The sequence below is a fragment of the Cydia pomonella genome, chromosome 4, assembly GCF_033807575.1.
Source record: "Cydia pomonella isolate Wapato2018A chromosome 4, ilCydPomo1, whole genome shotgun sequence".
In the NCBI taxonomy this organism is placed as follows: Eukaryota; Metazoa; Arthropoda; class Insecta; order Lepidoptera; family Tortricidae; genus Cydia; species Cydia pomonella.
Genome location: NC_084706.1, coordinates 18214063 through 18233040, shown reverse-complemented (window position 1 = coordinate 18233040; position 18978 = coordinate 18214063). Strand labels below are relative to the sequence as shown.

The window sequence follows — 18978 nt, the reverse complement described above, 5'->3', positions numbered from 1 at the left end:
CTAATTCAATTCAGCAAAACAAAGACAATTGGTAATTATTTTATTTTTATAAAGAAAAGGTTCGATAATTACAGTAAATTATATTCCCAAGTGCGTAATAAGAGCTATAATCCAACACCTTGAACGTGCCTGAGTTCTAGCGCCACTTCCTTTTCCTGCGCTGTACTGTAATCATTTACAGAATAATCACAGCTAATGATTGCCCAGCTAGCGTGAAGGTTGAATTTTCTATTCAGAAGGCTGGAATTTAGAGAATTATCATCATTCTATTGTAACACATTGCTTGCGCTACGACATGTGAAGCTGGCGTTATGCTCTTTAGGTAAAGTCTGTGAGTCTAATGTGTTTGCATAAATGCGTAATTGGCTGCAAGTATTCGCATGTGATAATGCAGTTGTGCTTACAAATTAATTAGATATGAGTAATGACCTATTAGGAAACAAATTTATTTATACATGCTATGACACTGCATGTTTTGCATGGAGATTTCAGTATAACGTTTTTAAAAATGTCTTCAATATAATATTTTTGGTATGGCAAGGAAGTCATTGAGGTAGTAACAATACCTAATTAACAATGACAATTAATCAGCCAATAAGGAACTAATGGCAGCCGGTGGTGTAGCTACTACAAATTAAATTTAAAATCCTGGAACAATATTAATTAAAATATTAAATTAAAAACTCAATTTATAGTGTCAAAAAGAGTCGAAATAGGTTTAGAGGATTAATTACCATTTATTTATGTTTGTTGAACTTACATATAAAATTATTCCGTGAACTTCAATATTTCCTGTTATTTTGGTTGTGTCATCCCAGGGGCAGTTAGACTTGAGATCATTTCCTGGTCAGTTTTCGCCCTGGATGGGCAGTTTCTAGATGTAGAAGTGAAGCTAGATATATCGTGCTCTGGTAGCGTAAATCCGAGTGCAGAACAGGTTGTAGTCGCTGCGCTCATGAGCTAGGACGCTCATGCAGTAGTTATTTTGCCACCAACAGTAAGTAGAATATATATTAATGGCTTCTGGGTTGAACCTTTTTGTGTTGAATCCTCGTTCTTGCATAATTTGACCATTTGCTTTGTTTCCAGTCTGCTGGTAGAACAATGTGGTTGGGAGGGGTTGTCAGGGCTGCGAAATGAGTCCATTCTAGAATTATCCAGCTGGTAAGAAACTTATAATGCATAATCTCTCTTGAAAGGTTAGGATGCCATATGTTTCTAATTTCTAATACTAATGTTTCTTTCAGCTGACTGGGTGTTATTTTCCATATGAAAATTTATACATAAAACACCAAGGTGTGGGCTTGGTGATCAGTTCGCAAAAGAAAGATTCGTTTTTCTGCTGGCTGGAGGAGATGTCACCTATCAACTGAAGTCTTAGCCTTTCTGCGGTGCTCCGCGGTGTTGGGACGGACATCTGCTGCGGTAATTGGTTCCGGCACAGCGGAGGAGGGCACGACGGGTTTGAGCTGGTGTGACTCATGTCCAGAGGTCGGTGAACATTTTCTTTCTATCCTTAAAGCGTAAATACAAAATTACATTAGTAAATTCAGCACCAATCTTATGTGATGGCAAATTGACAATTTAGGGTTTAACAATCTTAGATAGGGTTGCGTGTAAATCATTGTAGAACCATTTCTGGCACGACCCATGCTCTAACGGCTGACACTTTTAGAATAAGGTGCTTAAAGCTTGTCTAATGATTTACCTGCAGTGTGTTTCCAGTGTCCTTATGGAGTAATAAATTGTGTCACAAATTCTAACATTTTATTTCATATCCTGTAGATGTCCTGAATAGCTGGTGGAAATAGTTAGCACCTGCTTTGAAGTCTATTTTTAGATTTAAAATTTGGTTAACTTAGTATCATTATTGTTCCGTGATTTTCCTCTGGGTAAGACCAGAGCCAGTTAAGGAAAACTCACATCACAATGCGTACAGAAAAAAGCGGCCAAGGGCGAGTCGGACTCGCCCATGAAAGGTTCCGTACCATTTATGACGTATAAAAAAAAACTACTTACTAGATTTTTTTTTAGATTTTTCATTCTGTTATTTTAGAAGTTACAGGGGGGGGGGGGGACACATTTTTCCACTTTGGAAGTGTCTCTCGCGCAAACTATTCAGTTTAGAAAAAAATGACATTAGAAACCTCAAGTTGTATTTTGTTGTTGTTGGTTGTATCATTTTTGAAGACCTATCCATAGATACCCCACACGTATGGGTTTGATGAAAAAAGATTTTACAGTACATTATGGTGCTACTTTACCGCACTAGTGCGAAAATTAGCATATTACGTTACTATGACGAACATTTAAAGGGCTATATGTACTGTAAAACGTTGTATACATGTGCGAATAGGTAATTCGCAACTCGTGTCGATTTAAAACACTCCCTTTAATCGTGTTTTAATTTATCACAATATCACGCCTTAAGATGCAATAGTTGCATCTCCACACTGCTTCGCATTGATTTGTTGAGCGAAATTTTGTTAAATACGAGGAAACAATAAGAATTTCAAATTTTCTTATCGCCTTTGACAATAATTGGGTTCATTAACTCTACAACTGTGCATATTCAACGTAGTCACATTAATTATTTGCAAACTTAACAAGTTATATTAGTTCAAATTTCTATATCGAAAGGGTGAAAAGTTTTGTTACAAAATAAGAATTAAAGGTTAGCGAAATACATAACAGAAGAACAGAAATTCTTTAATGGTAACTAATTAAAATATTTCTAAGTCTCTATATATTTTTACTGGTTTGTAACTGGTTATGAGAAAATAGTAAATTTTCTTATTTTGTATCTGGTTACAAAACTCGGTTACATACGCGGCCGAAAGGGCAAAATGTTCAAATATTGCAATGATAGAGTTTTGCTTGTTCTGCAACGTTTATCTACATTTGCATAAACACAACGTTCAAGTGTGACTGTTAAGCGACGCGTCGCGTGGACATTGACCTACTATTCACCTAGAATCTTAATTACTTTTGCAACGCAGGAAACATCAAGGGCTGAACAGAATAACTGCTCACTAGATATAAAAGGTAATAAAACGTCAAGTTTCATTTGAAGATACGGTCTTTCTCTTCTAGACATCGAGTTGCGTTGAAAATTCTTGTACTGACTAGTAACTTCCATTACACATATATATTTAAATAATATTTTTAAACTATTTTGCCACAGTAGTCGAAGGTGCGCAAGCCATAAAAAGGTCAAATACGGCGTTGTCTGAATACAAGATTTCCTTTGGCAGAATTAATCTTCCTTTTTTTTTTTATACTACGTCGGTGGCAAACAAGCATACGGCCCGCCTGATGGTAAGCAGTCTCCGTAGCCTATGTACGCCTGCAACTCCAGAGGAGTTACATGCGCGTTGCCGACCCTAAACCCCCCCCCCCCCTCGTCGAGCTCTGGCAACCTTACTCACCGGCAGGAACACACACATCACTATGAGTAGGGTCTAGTGTTATTTGGCTGCGGTTTTCTGTAAAGTGGAGGTACTTTCCCAGTTGGGCTTATCTAAAACAATAATCACGTTCTTTATATTAATTAAACTAATATGATAAGATACGTAAATTATGTGTGTTTAAACCATACATCGTTGTAAAACACCTATAAACGTTATAAAATAGGTATATACAATATATAATGTCCATATCTTAGATGTTAAGTAACAGAAGATGGTTGAAAACAACGCAGCTAGCTCATAAATACACCGGCCCGACTGCACCGCGATCACTTCTGATAATGAAAAAGTTCTCCAGCTTCAAAAACTCACAAAGCAGTGAGAAAAATATAGAAAAACTTCCACGTCTTTTGTAAAAGTATTCCCATCACGTTATACAATGAGGGCGATGTTTGTGTATGCTTTTTACATATCCACGCATAATTTGTTCAAATGATATGAGACAGAAACAGGTTTCGTAAATATGTGACACTTTTCCTTTTAACTAACGCGTGTGTTCGAGTGAAAGTATTCAAGCGCTCTTTTGATGTGCTGTCACCTTATTTTAGATACGCTTTAACTGAATCCATTGCAGATTGATGATTTTGATTGAATTAATGCCATCTTGTCATTTTATTTAAATACATGTTTTATTATACTTGATAGACAACTTTTTGTTTTCAGGGTAAGTGAAGTCTTTTGTTATTGTCTTTTTTTTATAGGACATTATTACACAAATTGACTAAGTCCCACAGTAAGCTCAATAAGACTTGTATTGAGGGTACTTAGATAACGATATATATAATATATAAATATTTATAAATACTTAAATACATAGAAAACACCCATGACTCAGGAACAAATATCCATGCTCATCACACGAATAAATGCCCTTACCAGGATTTGAACCCGAGACCATCAGCTTCGTAGGCAGGGTCACTACCCACTAGGCCAAACCGGTCGTCAGTCACTTTTAATATAACCTTCTCTACTTCGTCGAGTTTGTGAAATGAATAATAGCTAAAGTTCCTTTTTTATTACGAAGACTGAAATGACAACCATAAATGACAATCGTAAAAATAATGTGACCAGCTTATACCAAGCAGTGCTGGTGTTTGATTCCGGTTGTGGTGTGTTTTTATTTTTGGGTACATGTGTAGCGTAAATAATTAATGAATAAAAACGAATTTGGAGGATTTGAAAGTAACCACATTAGTTTTTTTTAAATTACCGCTTTACCACAAATATCATACCTACGTGTAACTTGAATATAAAAAAAATTATTTTTCAAATATGCATATATACAGCGTTCTCAAATAGAGATTTTTTAAGGAAAAAACATTCTGAAATCACAAGAACTCTCTTATTATTGCATCCTAATAAATAATCCTGGAAACAAAACAATTAAATTTCACAAACTTTTTATAGTAAGACATTGATACCACTTGTGTTTTAACAGTTTGCTTTTCCACATGTTAAAAAATACCTTCGCCATGCTGATTTCACACAACAGCTGTTCAAAATGTAAAGGCCTGTTAAAATATTTTGTGGCTTGAAAAATACTTAATATCTCCAAAAAGGTGGTATTTTTATCGAACCTAGTTTCCCCTTTTTTAATATTCTAACCCCCTTATTCATAAACGTGTACTAAAGTTACGATGCCGCTAATAATCGTTTGTCCCTTTCCGACGTATTGGTATGATGGAAAGGGACAAACGATTATTAGCGGCATCGTAACTTTAGTACACGTTATGAATAAGGGTTTAAGTATCTGCGTTACAAATTATACACTCAATTGTGTTACATATATTTTAATCTTTATATTAACAAACATGTACTTAATACCTCCAATATTTTTGGTTAGAATCGTTTGTTGTACATAACTATTAATGAGATGTAAAAAAACAGGCAACACATGAAAAGTCATTTAGTCATTCCAGTAAAACAAAATGACTTTACAAACGCCCAGGGGCTAGTAGTTATATTCGCACATTTCGTGACAACTTCTGTGAAAAAAGATTTTTTTCTAACATCATTAATTCATCATCGCGCGATAATAAAATTACGAGAACGATACGCCGGTGTTAAAACAAAAATGGTTCGAAACTAGCTCTTAGCGGACATTTGTTTGTTTTGACAGATTGCTGTTCTGTGAGAAACTATGGCATTTTACAAAGTGACTGTTTTCTCTTCTTTACGTCAGGCCTATTACGAAACCTGACAAAAATAACAAACTGTGCTAAGTGAATGTAATTTGTAATATGTCATAGCGTAAATAATTTGCAAAACTAATAGAGATACACACAAAGCTATTGTTTTTACTCTGTACAAATATGCATAGATTATTTGTGTAAGGACACTGTTGCTGTTTAGTGTCGTAGAATGCCGTGCGCAAGCAAGCTTATGAAAACAAATAAATTCTCAAGGAAATAAATACAGACGAAGATTTGCATCATCATGATTTGTTTTTATTTTTTTTATACCACGACGGTGGCAAACAAGCATACGGCCCGCCTGATGGTAAGCAGTCACCGTAGCCTATGGACGCCTGCAACACCAGAGGCATTACATGCGCGTTGCCGACCCTTTAAAAACCTGTACACTCCTTTTTTGAAGAACCCCATACTGTAGCCCCTCGGGAAAACCTCGGCAGGAAGCTCATTCCACAGCCGAAGCGTTCGCAGTACGCGACCATTTAGGTTCTAGGGTGTGAGGATGAACACCCTGCCGACGGCGAGCGGTGCGGTGATAGTAAGCGGCCGTTAGCCGTGTATTTTTGTAACCAAATTGAATTTATGAGTTTTGTCTAAATGAAACTAAGTAACAATCATGTAATTACTTAAACAAAACGCACCTACGACATACACTGGATGTGTGGTAGGGCTCCTCTACACGATGGCCCAGCGTAGGCCAGTCTAAGGGTCGTGTAGAGGAGGTAGTAGGTGTATGTTCGAGCATTATTTTTAAGGTAAGTACGAGTACAATACAAGTAGTCCACCCGGGAAAGTAGTTTTTTCCACTTTTTATTTATTCTAAGGTTAATGCAAGTGGAATTTAAAAACAGGATAAGATTACATAATATATCTACATTATAGCTAGAGACACATAGTTGTAATTAAATACTACATTAGCTACAAGAGACACATACCTTGTTGTAAATGGGTAATTTGAATTATTTATTTCTAGTATTATAAGATTAGTCACACATTTCCTTACGGCAATAATGTTTTCTTGACGAATCCCACTAGATACAAGTAGTAAGCTTTACCATGTCAAGGGAAGCACGGCGGGATGAACCTTCCATGACAAAACTGCATACCATAACGGCCTCAACTAATACTCGTCAATGTTACACTACTTATATGTAGGACCACATAGCTCAGTAGCATTTAAGTACTGCAACTATTAAATCGCAGTACACACAAAACGACGGAGCTTAATACGAACCTCTCATGTGTTAAGTCACTGAAGTATGAGACACTGATACGAAGACATGTATTTTTTTCTGTAATTGATTTACTAACGGGGTTAATGAGCTTGCCGTGGATCCGTGCCTTTATTTGCCTCGGTGATGACTAAAAATCTAATTTTATGCAGGCGTGTGGTCTTCGCGTAGATTCTTAGTGCATTTACCTTGAGTTTATTATATCCATACCTGAACATATATATGATCACTTTAATACACAGTAGGTAAAGTATAAAATTAACATTTTTCTTGATCATAATGGGTAATAAAGTATTGTCATATAAGTTTGTACCGCGCATATATGCTTACCAGAATTCGATTTACTTTATAAGGAAACATATTATCTGGATGACGACTGCATTAACATTAAATAATAAAAAAAACCGAGTTCAATGAGGGAGACCGGTGAAAGAAAGATTATTATTGATATTGGATTTTATACAATGATATTAAAAAGACAACGGCCTACGCCAAATTATGTAGAAAAGGAGGTAAAAGGAGGTTTTTCACTGCACCCACCTTGACACATTTCAGATTTGCTGGTTGACTGGTAAAGTACCCGCAAAAGGGTATTCGACTGTATTTAAAATACATTATTTCACACCATGCATCAAATAATAATAAAAATGGCTATAAGTTTGCTGAAAAGAGTTGAGAAGTACCCTCAAGTTCTCATGGAATCCATCATCAGAACTCAAGCTTGACTAAAATGTGCCTTGAAAACCTAACTGCTTCACAAACATGCGAAGAGAACAAATCGCCAAACGTGAACTATGCATCGTTGAAGAGTTCCATTATGATCATCATCAGCAGTTCCACTTCATCAAATGTCACTTTTTAAATATAAATGCTTGATTTGTTGATGAAAATACAAAAATCACTATATGTATGCTCGTCACATTTGAAGAGTTCCCTCGATTCCTCATGGATCCCATCATTAGAACTGAGTTTTGACAAAAACAGGACCAATATATATATATATTCAATCAAAAAATAATTTCAAAATCGGTTCAGAAATTATGGAGTTATGAAGTAACAAACATTTAAAAAAACATACCAACAGAATTGATAACCTCCTCCTTTTGAAATTTTGAAGTTGGCTAGAATAAATACTATAGGGACATTCTTAGACAAATCGACCAAGGCCCACGGTAAGCTCAAGAATGCTTGTGTTGTGGGTATTTAGACAACGATATATATAATATAATATATAAATACTTAAATACATAGAAATCATCCATGACTAAGGAACAAATACCTATGCTCATCACACAAATACATGCCCTTATCAGGATTCGAACCCGGGTTACTAATCACTACGCCAGATTGGTCGTTAGCAATTACTGTTGCAACGTTAATGCGGGCGGTGTAATTGTTAATCTACTTGATAAAATTGACTCATCATCTTCCTCCCTGGCTTGTCCCGGCCACGGCTCATGAGAGCCTGGGGTCCGCTTGGCAACTAATCCTAAGAATTGGCGTTGGCACTAGCTTGATAAAACTGACTGACTGCTTAAACGTCAGTAACGTATTTTGTCAAGGATATTGATAGAGCCCTTCGGCGGCCTCAACGGTTCTCAGTATCGTTGTAACAGTAACGCTTCTGTAGTCCCTATCTGAATGTAACCTTTATGCGTTAATACGCTTGGTGAATACCAAGTCCTAGTTGCAAGTAAAAGTCCGTGGGCGTTGGAGTATGCGTTTATAACCGAAACCGCCTTTCCATATAAACGTGTCCTCATTACCCTCTCTGGACATTAACATTATTGAAAATATTTTGAAACCATTTGATGCATATCAACCACAGCTATTATAAGAGTTAGGAGTTTTTAAACATTTGTACGGAATTGGTTTGGAAAATGGGGACAACCTTTGGCGTAGTGCCGCAGTGGACGATCAGCACGATTTCCTCTCATGAGTCCCCATTAATTTTACCTTACCATACTCGTACAAACGAAGTTTCGTTCTCATTTAAAAACTACGAGTTGTTGTAAATAATGACTTTGCACATACAATGACATGAGGTATAAATATCTAGTCCTGTAGTTAGTTTATATAGCTCCAGTTTATAAAACAAATAGAAATAGAGCAAAAACAAGGTTTGTATTAAAAATTTAAATTTGTTTGTTTGTTTTTTTTTTTTTTTTTTTTTTTTAACAACCATAGTTATGAAGCTACATAAACTAATTACAAGACTAGATATACCTTATCCTATTGTAAGCACAAAGTTTATATTGCTCTAGATCTGGAATGATATATACAGCTCTGCTGTACCCTGCCACACAAAGCGAGATGATATTCACAGTACTCATACCTAAAAAAAAACATTAAATAAATAGCGACAATAAAAAATAACCGTTATTACTTACTTTATGGTGAATGTCCATGAATTTTAGATGGATATGAAGTTTTTGTAAAAAAATGAGTGTTTTATGAAAAATACTCAAGTCTCTACAAAAAGCTCGAGTCTCTAGCAAGTCGAAAAGAACGCGAGTTTCGATTTATTTTGTAAGTCTGAAAACACACAGTCGAGTCTTAAAGTAGAGGACTCAAAGGACTCGAGTCTTAACCAACACCACAAATACATAAGTTAAAAAGTTAACCCTTTTTGTTCAAATCATAACTAGATATGATATTGAGAATGCACCTGCTACAAATGACAATTAATCGCATTTAATTCATAGTCCGGCTACATATAATTGCCCAACTGCAATCGGCTGATGGCAAATGCAATCTCATAATGCAGCTACATCATCTATGTTTTCAACATGAGTAAATTATATGTATCAGTATTTTAACTTAAAAGTAGCATACAAATTACGAGAAGGTACACCTAATTCAGTTATGGCAATACTTTACTTATTTTTCCATATCAAATCCATTTCATATTTGGCAGAAGTAGGATATTTGTATCAGAAGCGCTGGTGGCCTAGCGGTAAGAGCGTGCGACTTGCAATCCGGAGGTCGCGGGTAAAAATTAGTGCCAACGCCAAATCTTGGGATTAGTTGTCAAGCGGACCCCAGGCTCCCATGAACCGTGGCAAAATGCCGGGACAACGCGAGGAAGAAGAAGAGGATATTTGCATCATATATGATCGTATATGATATGCTATAGGTATACATATACAGCGTGTATTTCTAATACAACCGTAAATTGAAACGTGGCGTAAGTTAAGCTATGAAACGATTTTGTCGTTTCTCATGCTCTGAAAGTGGGTTGTTGTTGTTTTAAAAAGTGTGCAGAAAATTATACGTTTATGCTTTGGTACACTGTACATTCTAAGCACGTTTTTCTTTTTTTTCACGATAAGCAGATACAATTTTGGTTTCAAATGGCTTTGTTGTACAATTTCCATTCTGACAAAAAACTCCGTATTCTATAAATAACGATATTTTTACCTACATAAATTATTAATTGATGAGTACTTTCAATTAACAATTTATTCGAGAAATACTACTGAAGTTTATATTTAGTCGTGTTTTGCAAAAATGCACAAGATGTATTTTACTTTTCTCGGCTGCCTGCCACTTCCCCTCGAAGTGTTAAAAACATTTAATGTCAGCAATAATGAAGAAAATAAACATCACAGCCATATCATCTACTAGCTTCTCAAAAACTAGGTATTATTATGAGCTAAAAAAAATTCCCTTCCCGCCATCTGTAAAATGTTATTTGTCCCATATTTATTCATTCTGGATGGAAATAAAAAAATCGTGCATTTAATGGTTAATTTACATTCTTTCAAATTGTAAAACAGTAAAACCAAGAAATGGTAAATAAAATATTAATTTAAATCGTAATGGCTCATATAAGTCATATATTTTACATAACGAAAAATAAACGATTAAACGATTTTTATCGCAAAACATGAGGTTCAGCCGAAGTAAAAAAACTTTTTCTTTCGCTAATTCTCTTAACTTATAATTAAAAAAAAAACACAAGTTTTTCAGTATAAACTACTATCATAAATTTCAGACAGCTTCGCGCTGACCGGGCTATAAAAGCGTATAACTGCATTAGAGGAACAAAAAGCTCTAGTTTTAACCACCAACTTCGATACTGAGCGCATTCAAAAAGTTCCACCACGCAACCATAAAAGCTCAACTATTACTGAGTAGGTAGATACATTATAATGATGGCTCGCAGGCCTTAATCTCTATAAACTTTAAGTATTGCAAATTAGGCTTCACTCTGCGAGATTTCAAAACGTACATGTTTTCGTATTGAAAACTTTTTTAATAACTTTGAGTACACTGAAAACATTATGTGAAACATTACTGTTTGCGGGAATAATAAAAATAAATATAAAATAATAATTTTCATTGTACCAGATTAAATAGGAAGAATCCCACTTATGTATACTGTGTTACGACACGACATGGGATTCTTCAAGAAGCGGGTATTTAGGGTTCTCAAGGGTCGGCAATGCTTAAGTGGTTAATATGATGTTGCTTATGTCCATGGGCAACGATGACCGCTTCCCACCAGGCGGCTCGTCTGCTGACTATCACATACAAAAACGGATCATTTGGTTTGACATTTTTTTATACAGAGATGTTATTTTACGATGCATCATTTTGATTTGTTAAGAACATGGAATTCATGACGCACTTGTTTCGTTTCTTTGTGTGGAACGAGTAAAGTATATAGGTAAGTACGAGGTTAATTACTTCGTTTTATAATGCAATCACTAGCAAAACTGCCTGAGCTGGTCAAATATTCAAAATGATACGACGGCCTTGTTCAGGTAATTTTGAACACCCCCTTCACTATCTATTTTTGCTGCCTACTACACTCTGTAAAATCATCATATTTATTTACTACTACGTAGTTAAGAGATCTTCATCATTTTGCCATGGCTCACTGTGGAGGCCTGTGGCTCGATCGGTAACCTGATCCCACTAGATTTACAAAAGCGACTGTCATATGACTGACCTTCTTAACCAAAGAAAACCTTATTGGGATTAATCCAGTTTCCTAAGGATGTTTTCATCTACCGTAAAGTGGCTGGTAAATTATATCAACTGTACCCCTAGTGTAAATAAATTCGATTTCGAAACGTGACGTACGCGTTTGCGTTTAGTCTCATTTTGTATGTGATTTAGAAAGAGCGCGCCAAGCGGGACGTTTTGGAAACTCAAAATCCTATACAAAATGAGACTTAACGCAAACGCGTTCGTCACGTTATGATGTCGATTAAATTTACACTAGGGGTACTGATATTTCATACGTAAGCTATGTAACACATAACGATATGTGTTGTACTTATATTAGTTGATGCTTCTGGTTACGGCAACTGTCACATTGGCTATTTCCCTTCGGTATTTTTTAAATTTATTATTTTTCGTATCCTCAGCTCGGGACTTATATAAAAATTCGGCTGTTATTAGAAATACATTGTGACGTGAACACGCACTCACATACGAGATACGAGTCAACATAGAGACGTGGACAGTGGTATCTCGTTTCTTAATTTCCCGGGGGACGGAGCTTGCTGCCGCGGACAAATCGAAGTGTTGGGGGCACGTCAGCGTACCCTTAGCGTACATATATCGGGTTACTTTTATGAACAACGTTAATAGTGACCGGATGAACTTGACGCCATAGTAAATAGAAACACTGTGGGGCCCCACTTAGGTAGATATATACGGTCACGTATGATAAATTGATATTTAAATTATAACGAAATAACGTATAACTTTATTTGCTCTCTTTTTTAATGTTTTGATCACCGAGGCTTACTTAAATGTATCAAATTAACTGTCAGTATCATAAAATATGTTCAACCAAATAAATAACGTCTATTTATTTTTATTCAAAGGTTTTTTCATCAAAGGTCGTGTACAACCGTTCCAATATACCATACTTGACAAGAATTTATTTACGATATAATAACATTCCGTGAAACATGAATGAGGATGTCATATTTCTTTCGGCAGAGGCCGACCTTTGTCGTACTCTGCATGGATTCGAGTATTTTATATCAAATTTTCTAGTTTTAAATAATCCAAAATTAAACTGTATTAATAAAAAAAAGGAAATAATGTAATTGTTCTTCTCTCCTCCTCCTTTTCCTTACTTTCTTATATTTAATATATTATTTTATTTTGCGAATTCATATCGCCACATCATTAAATTAACGTGACTGATGGAATTTTTACTTTTCGATGAAATATTTTGATAGACACAAAATGATTAAAACCGTACCAACCAAATTTCAAATGAATAGTACAATAAATATAAACTCAATTTCATATAAAGCCTCGGATCGAGCGTTAGATGGGCCGACGAGAAAATTTAATAAAAGCGCAACGGTTCGATGAGTATTATTAAAATTGGTCAAGAACGATTTTCCCGTAAAATTTAGGTTCTATTATTTGCGTCATGAGGCAGCTAGAATTCGGGGTCTTATACATTTATGACGTTATTCGTAAATGTCCGTCAAATCTAACAAACCTTGATAATCGTTTGTTCCCGTCATGTGTGTGTTAGAAAGAGACAAAATTTAACAAATTTGTGTTAGTTGTTGTTGTTGTAAGTTATTTTAATGCTGCTCTTTATGAATAAAGAAAGTGAATTTAGTATTTAATTTATGGAGTAATTTCGTATATAGGTATGTATACCCATTAATGAATTCATTTATATTAGATCATGCAATTATGCGGCTCACTGTACAATAGGAAGATATGGAAAAGGGGCTTCATCTCATAGCATGATTTTGTTAAGACACGATAATACCACTACTACGAGAAGTATTCATTAATTTCAAGGCTGATTTTGAATCTATCTATTGTTTGGGATTACATAGAGTTACAGACTAGTGGCTCTGTGAGTTGTAGACCTCACAAGCATGCTTGAAAACTAAATAAATGTATGGCTCCGCCATTTGAGAAAAAAAAACTGGATAGATAAAAAAATACTATTTAATTATTGAACCTATTCACAAAAATTTAGGAAAATTGATTGAGGATTGCGATCTGTAAAAGAGAATATCCGGACATCTGAAACGATTTTTGCCGAAGCTGAAACGGAGAACGCACGGTCAATAAGTTATTCAGCTGGTAAGTATTTGTTAAAGGAATTGTGTGGGTTTTTTGTTGGTAGTGCTTTATTTTATTTATTATAAAATAATTATGGTTTTTTGTTATATAGCAAGTTTTTTTTTTTATTGTTGAATGTTAATTTCAAGTTTAATATTGTTAATGCCTAATATTAAGTATTACAGATCTATTTTGATATAAATAAATTATTTACTTTTTAATAATTTCAAGTACATTACTAGGTGAAACTGTTAACACATTTCTAGAGGAACTTATGGTTTTCAAGGATAAAGGAAATACTAATCATAATCTAATGAGTTTCAAAATAGTATTTAATGGCGGATTATAAAATTTATAGAAATATTTAAAATATGAAATTTGTATAAGTGAAATAAAAAGGTGAAGTGATCACGAGCTGTGGGGAGCAGGTGGCTTCGGTATTGATATTGTATCGGAATTCTTGCGCACGCCGCGTAATAATGCCTAATAACGAGTTTATGGGAAATTTATTGCAAGCATTTGCGGCGTATTGCGGAATGTATGTTGGAAAAAAGATAATCCGTTTGCCATATTCGTAAATAACATTCATAAAATATAAAATTGCTGTAATAGTATGATTTTATAATATCCTATATTTTTTATATTACCCTACTAAGAACTAAGAAATTAGGCCAAGGAATATTGAGACATGAAAAAGTAAAACCTACAACGAAAATGATAAGTAATTACTCAAAGCTTGTTCTTTCACATACATGATGTGTCTAAAGTTATAATAATTATTTAATTAGTTAGTAATAGTATTTGATCATAGTTTTGTAGGTTTATTTTTGCAGCGGAACGTGCGGTTTTATCGCAGCCAAATAACACTAGACCCTACTCTTAGTGTTGTGTTCCTGCCGGTGAGTAATGTTGCCAGAGCTCAACGAGGGGTGGGGGAGGGGTTTAGGGTCGGCAACGCGCATGTAACTCCCCTGGAGTTGCAGGCGTACATAGGCTACGGAGATTGCTTACCATCAGGCGAGCTGTATGCTTTTTTGCCACCGTCGTTGTATAAAAAAAAATGTTTTAAAGGTATGTATAGTATTTTGTTTTTCGGTTAAATAATTTATGAATATTTTCTGCACCAACATATATGTCTCTGTTTGACCCAATGGTTGACTGGTAGAGAATGCTAATTAGTAATTTTTTCTTTGTTTGCGCAATAAAGTTTAAATAAATAAATAAAGTTACTTCCACGTATTAGCTGTTAGACACGAAGCACCAACAAATTGTCTGAGATATCCCGCGCCGGGCGGACTCCTAACCCAAGCTAAATTATGAAGCCGGTGGCAGAACACGTGTCGTGCTTAGCTGAAATCCGTTATCGAGAACGACTCTCAAAGGATTTAATTTCCTGCTGGCGAAATGAAAATCGATTAGTTTGATTTCCGACGTTCGCCGGCGCCCGGGGGTCGATAGTTTCCGATTTGCCCAGAGCCCAATTTAATAAGACATGCGAGCTAATCTAACTGGGACACCTTCGGGGCTGAAAGTGTTCCGGCCAAATCCAATTAACTATATTGTTACATATAGATGCAACTCTCGTATCTAATGCAAGCGAAAAAACACAGAAAAGTTCACCCTGTATAAAATTTTTAAGTAAAAAGAAATATGTACCTACCTATGATTAAGACGAAAAAAGAGACTAAACGTCGAAGTAAGGTAACATTATTGTGTCTGGTTTTTATAATTTTAATTATAATTTCAGTAATTAAAACCGATACTCTATAAATTCCATTCAATACGTATCGTAACAGTCACCACAGTTTCGACCGGTAAAAGCCAGTTATCGTTACCCATGCGCAAATAAATGAGTGTAGCTTCATTGTTTATTACTCGATCTGTATGTTTTAAGGCTCATTATATTCCTTGATAATGAAGCAATATGTTTTATATTAAACAAAATTTGCGACATGCTAATATTTACGGAGATTTTTACAAAATAAAAAAAAATAATTTTATAAAAAAACTGTTTTTTGTGATTATTTTTTTTCCTATAGGTTTCACGTAAATGTTTGTAGAAAAGGAAATAATCTCCATAATATAAGCTATTATTTGACACCTCGATGATTAAAATCGGTTAAGTGGTTTTCGAGATACACCGCCAAAAAGAATAGGTCCGGCCGCCATCTTTGTGACGTCATTACTATCCCCTCCACCATTTTTCCGCTTTACTACCGCATGTACGGTGATCAGGAGAACTGTCCGAACACATTGATACCGGTTGTGGGTAAGGCCGAGCTGAGTGAATTAAATCTGGCCTCTGAGCGGTTTGGTGACCGTACTACATTTAATCGTGTGATGAGCACGGATATTTGTCCCTGAGTCATGGGTATTTTCTATGTATTTAAGTATTTATATATTAGATATGTCGTTGTCTAACAACACAAGGCTTATTGAACTTACTGTGGGACTTAGTCAATTTGAGTAGTAATGTTCTATAATATTTATTTTTTTATGGTATATAATAAAATATTGTGGGTAAAACCGTTTAGTTAAATTAATGTTGTATTACCAAGAAACTTCTGCGAACGATACCATTATGGTTAGAAATAAACGAAAAGTAAATAAAAAAACTCTGTCCCGGGTGAGACTTAAACTCGCAAGTCAGAGATACCAACTGAGCTACCAGACTTACCCGATGACAGCGAATATTTCTACCATATCTCTCATATATGCGCTTATGAATTAAGATCATTAAATCATATTTTCAGGGATTGATATAATGTTTTGTAGGGAAATTGGAGTCAAATGAGTTATGGTAAACGGAATATGTCGGAGATCAAGAATATAATTACAGTTTTTGAATATATCGGTTTATTGCCCAGGCAGGCAACGGAATTACCGCAACCCACATTTTCTGGTTACAGGAACATCACTATCCAACTGGTATTAATACCATTTCGTATAAGACGTTCCATACGGTTGCAAATCCCGATCTCACAGTCGGTTTGGAACCTCTCAGTCTTCGGAGAGACGTTGGCTCTCTATGCCTGTTCTACCGTCTGTACAATGGGGAATGTTCTGAAGAACTTTTTGAATTGGTGCCACCGTCACGTTTTTATCACCGCACCTCCCGCCAAAGAAACAAAGTTCATCCTCACTTTCTCGACACGTGGCAAACCAAGAACAAGCGGGCATCTCGCTCGTTTTTTCCCAGAACGTGCAAGTTGTGGAATGAGCTACCTTCTGAGGTGTTTCCCTTGCGCTATGACATGGGGTTCTTCAAGAAGCAGGTTTTTAGGGTTCTCAAAGGTTGGCAACGCATAAGTGGCTCCTCCGATGTTGCTTATATCCATGGGCGGCGATGACTGCTTCCCATCAGGCGGCTCGTCTGCTCGTTTGCAGAACTTTTTTAAAATCTATATACTTAATACACTTGTTCAGACACTTGTTCTTGGCGGCCAGGTAAAGGGTTAATAATTCTTGCGATCAATTGTTTTTTTATCAATATGTATATTCTACAAAAACATTAGAGGCAAAGCTATTTGGGATATAAAGTTATTTCGGAACTCGAATTGTTGTTTAATACCTGACATTATTGCGGGAATAATTATTTACTTACCAAACAGGCAGGTACGGCTCTGTCCTGAAACAAAAACAGATGAAAGTTTTAATTAAAATCGTCCGTGTCGAACTTTATCATTGTTCTTAATAATTACATCAATTCTAAAGGGACAAATCACAGTCAGTATTGGTTGAAATGGGGCGTGGTGACAGTATACGTAATACGTGACGAACACAATATAGATATAAATAGCATACCTCTTAAGAGTCTCACGAACTTACTCGCCACCATACAATAGAAGTGACGCCCTCATTTTAAAACGACATAATAAAATAAAATAGAATAGCATAGCATAAAATTTGGTATTAACTATCATATTACTTCTGTGCTATAAACATACACACATTTCTGTACTTAATCATATGTCTGTGTCTGCTAAATAGTTACTAGTTTACGTTGCTAGAAATTGTATTACATTATTAGGACTAGTAGGTATCTCCATTCTGACAAAATGATAAACTGGGGTTTGATTGAAGGTTCGAGCTATCAAACTACAACAAGTAGTCAGGGGAAAGTCAGTCGCCTTAAAGCATTATTAACATTAATTTCCTACTGTCAAGAACAATTTTCAATCAAAAGTATTGCGAGTGTTTTACTACATAAATATTGATTGTCCGGAAATTACTTGTATTGATTATTGATTGTATTGTAACTAACGTTGAATATGGTGACAAGAAATCTCTACTCTATTGATACCGGGAATAATTCGTGAAATTTATACCATGATGCTAACAAAAGATTATAATAAATTAGAGGAAAACTGAACAAAAAAACAGTTTATGTAATCGAACCTGTCAACTTAATTACCAAAAGAAGTAAAATATAATAGCATCAACTTAATAATATGGATAGAATTCCGAGCTCGTATGAGTGACATAATAGACTTAATAGCATAATAGTTGTGTAAGTGGATGGTGTAGGTATATTAGAGGTCGGAGGTCGAAGAGAGAGCTGGATTGGACTGACCCTGTGCGAATAAGGTTCGTGCACACTGGTAAATCTTCGAATTAGATAGATTTCCTGATAATGTTCAAATATATTTTCATCACACTTGCTCGAAAAAGAACTTATTTCATGCAGGTGTACTGAAGGACAGAGACCTATTTTGTTACCGCGGGAGTTATAAATTGTGAAAAAAAAAGCTAGGGGAGTTATAGCTTTTTTCTTAAATTATGTCACTAATTCATACAAACCAAGTAGCATAAACGAGGTTTACTTTTAAAATACTGACGTTTGTAATTTAATATTTTTGTTTACATAGCCGTTTAAAATATTTTTACATAATTTTATATCGTGGCTGAATACCGAATAGGTCTGTGCCTTCGATACCTAACCTGTCGAGAAATTACAAAATGGCGGACAAAAGTTTTATGTGTCACCTTATTTAAGAATTATTTCGCTTAAAATATTAAAGTTTT

The 18978-nt window shown here is 35.3% G+C and overlaps 1 protein-coding gene across 2 annotated transcripts in view; it reads right to left on the bottom strand.

Annotated features, from left to right (window-relative positions):
* Positions 1 to 18978, bottom strand: part of LOC133517224 (uncharacterized) — a 168828-nt gene that overhangs the window by 105519 nt on the left and 44331 nt on the right. For both annotated transcript variants that reach the window (XM_061850437.1, XM_061850438.1), the window contains exon 2: positions 17558 to 17581. The gene's annotated coding sequence lies outside the window, so the exon portion shown is untranslated. The remainder of the gene's footprint in view (positions 1 to 17557; positions 17582 to 18978) is intronic.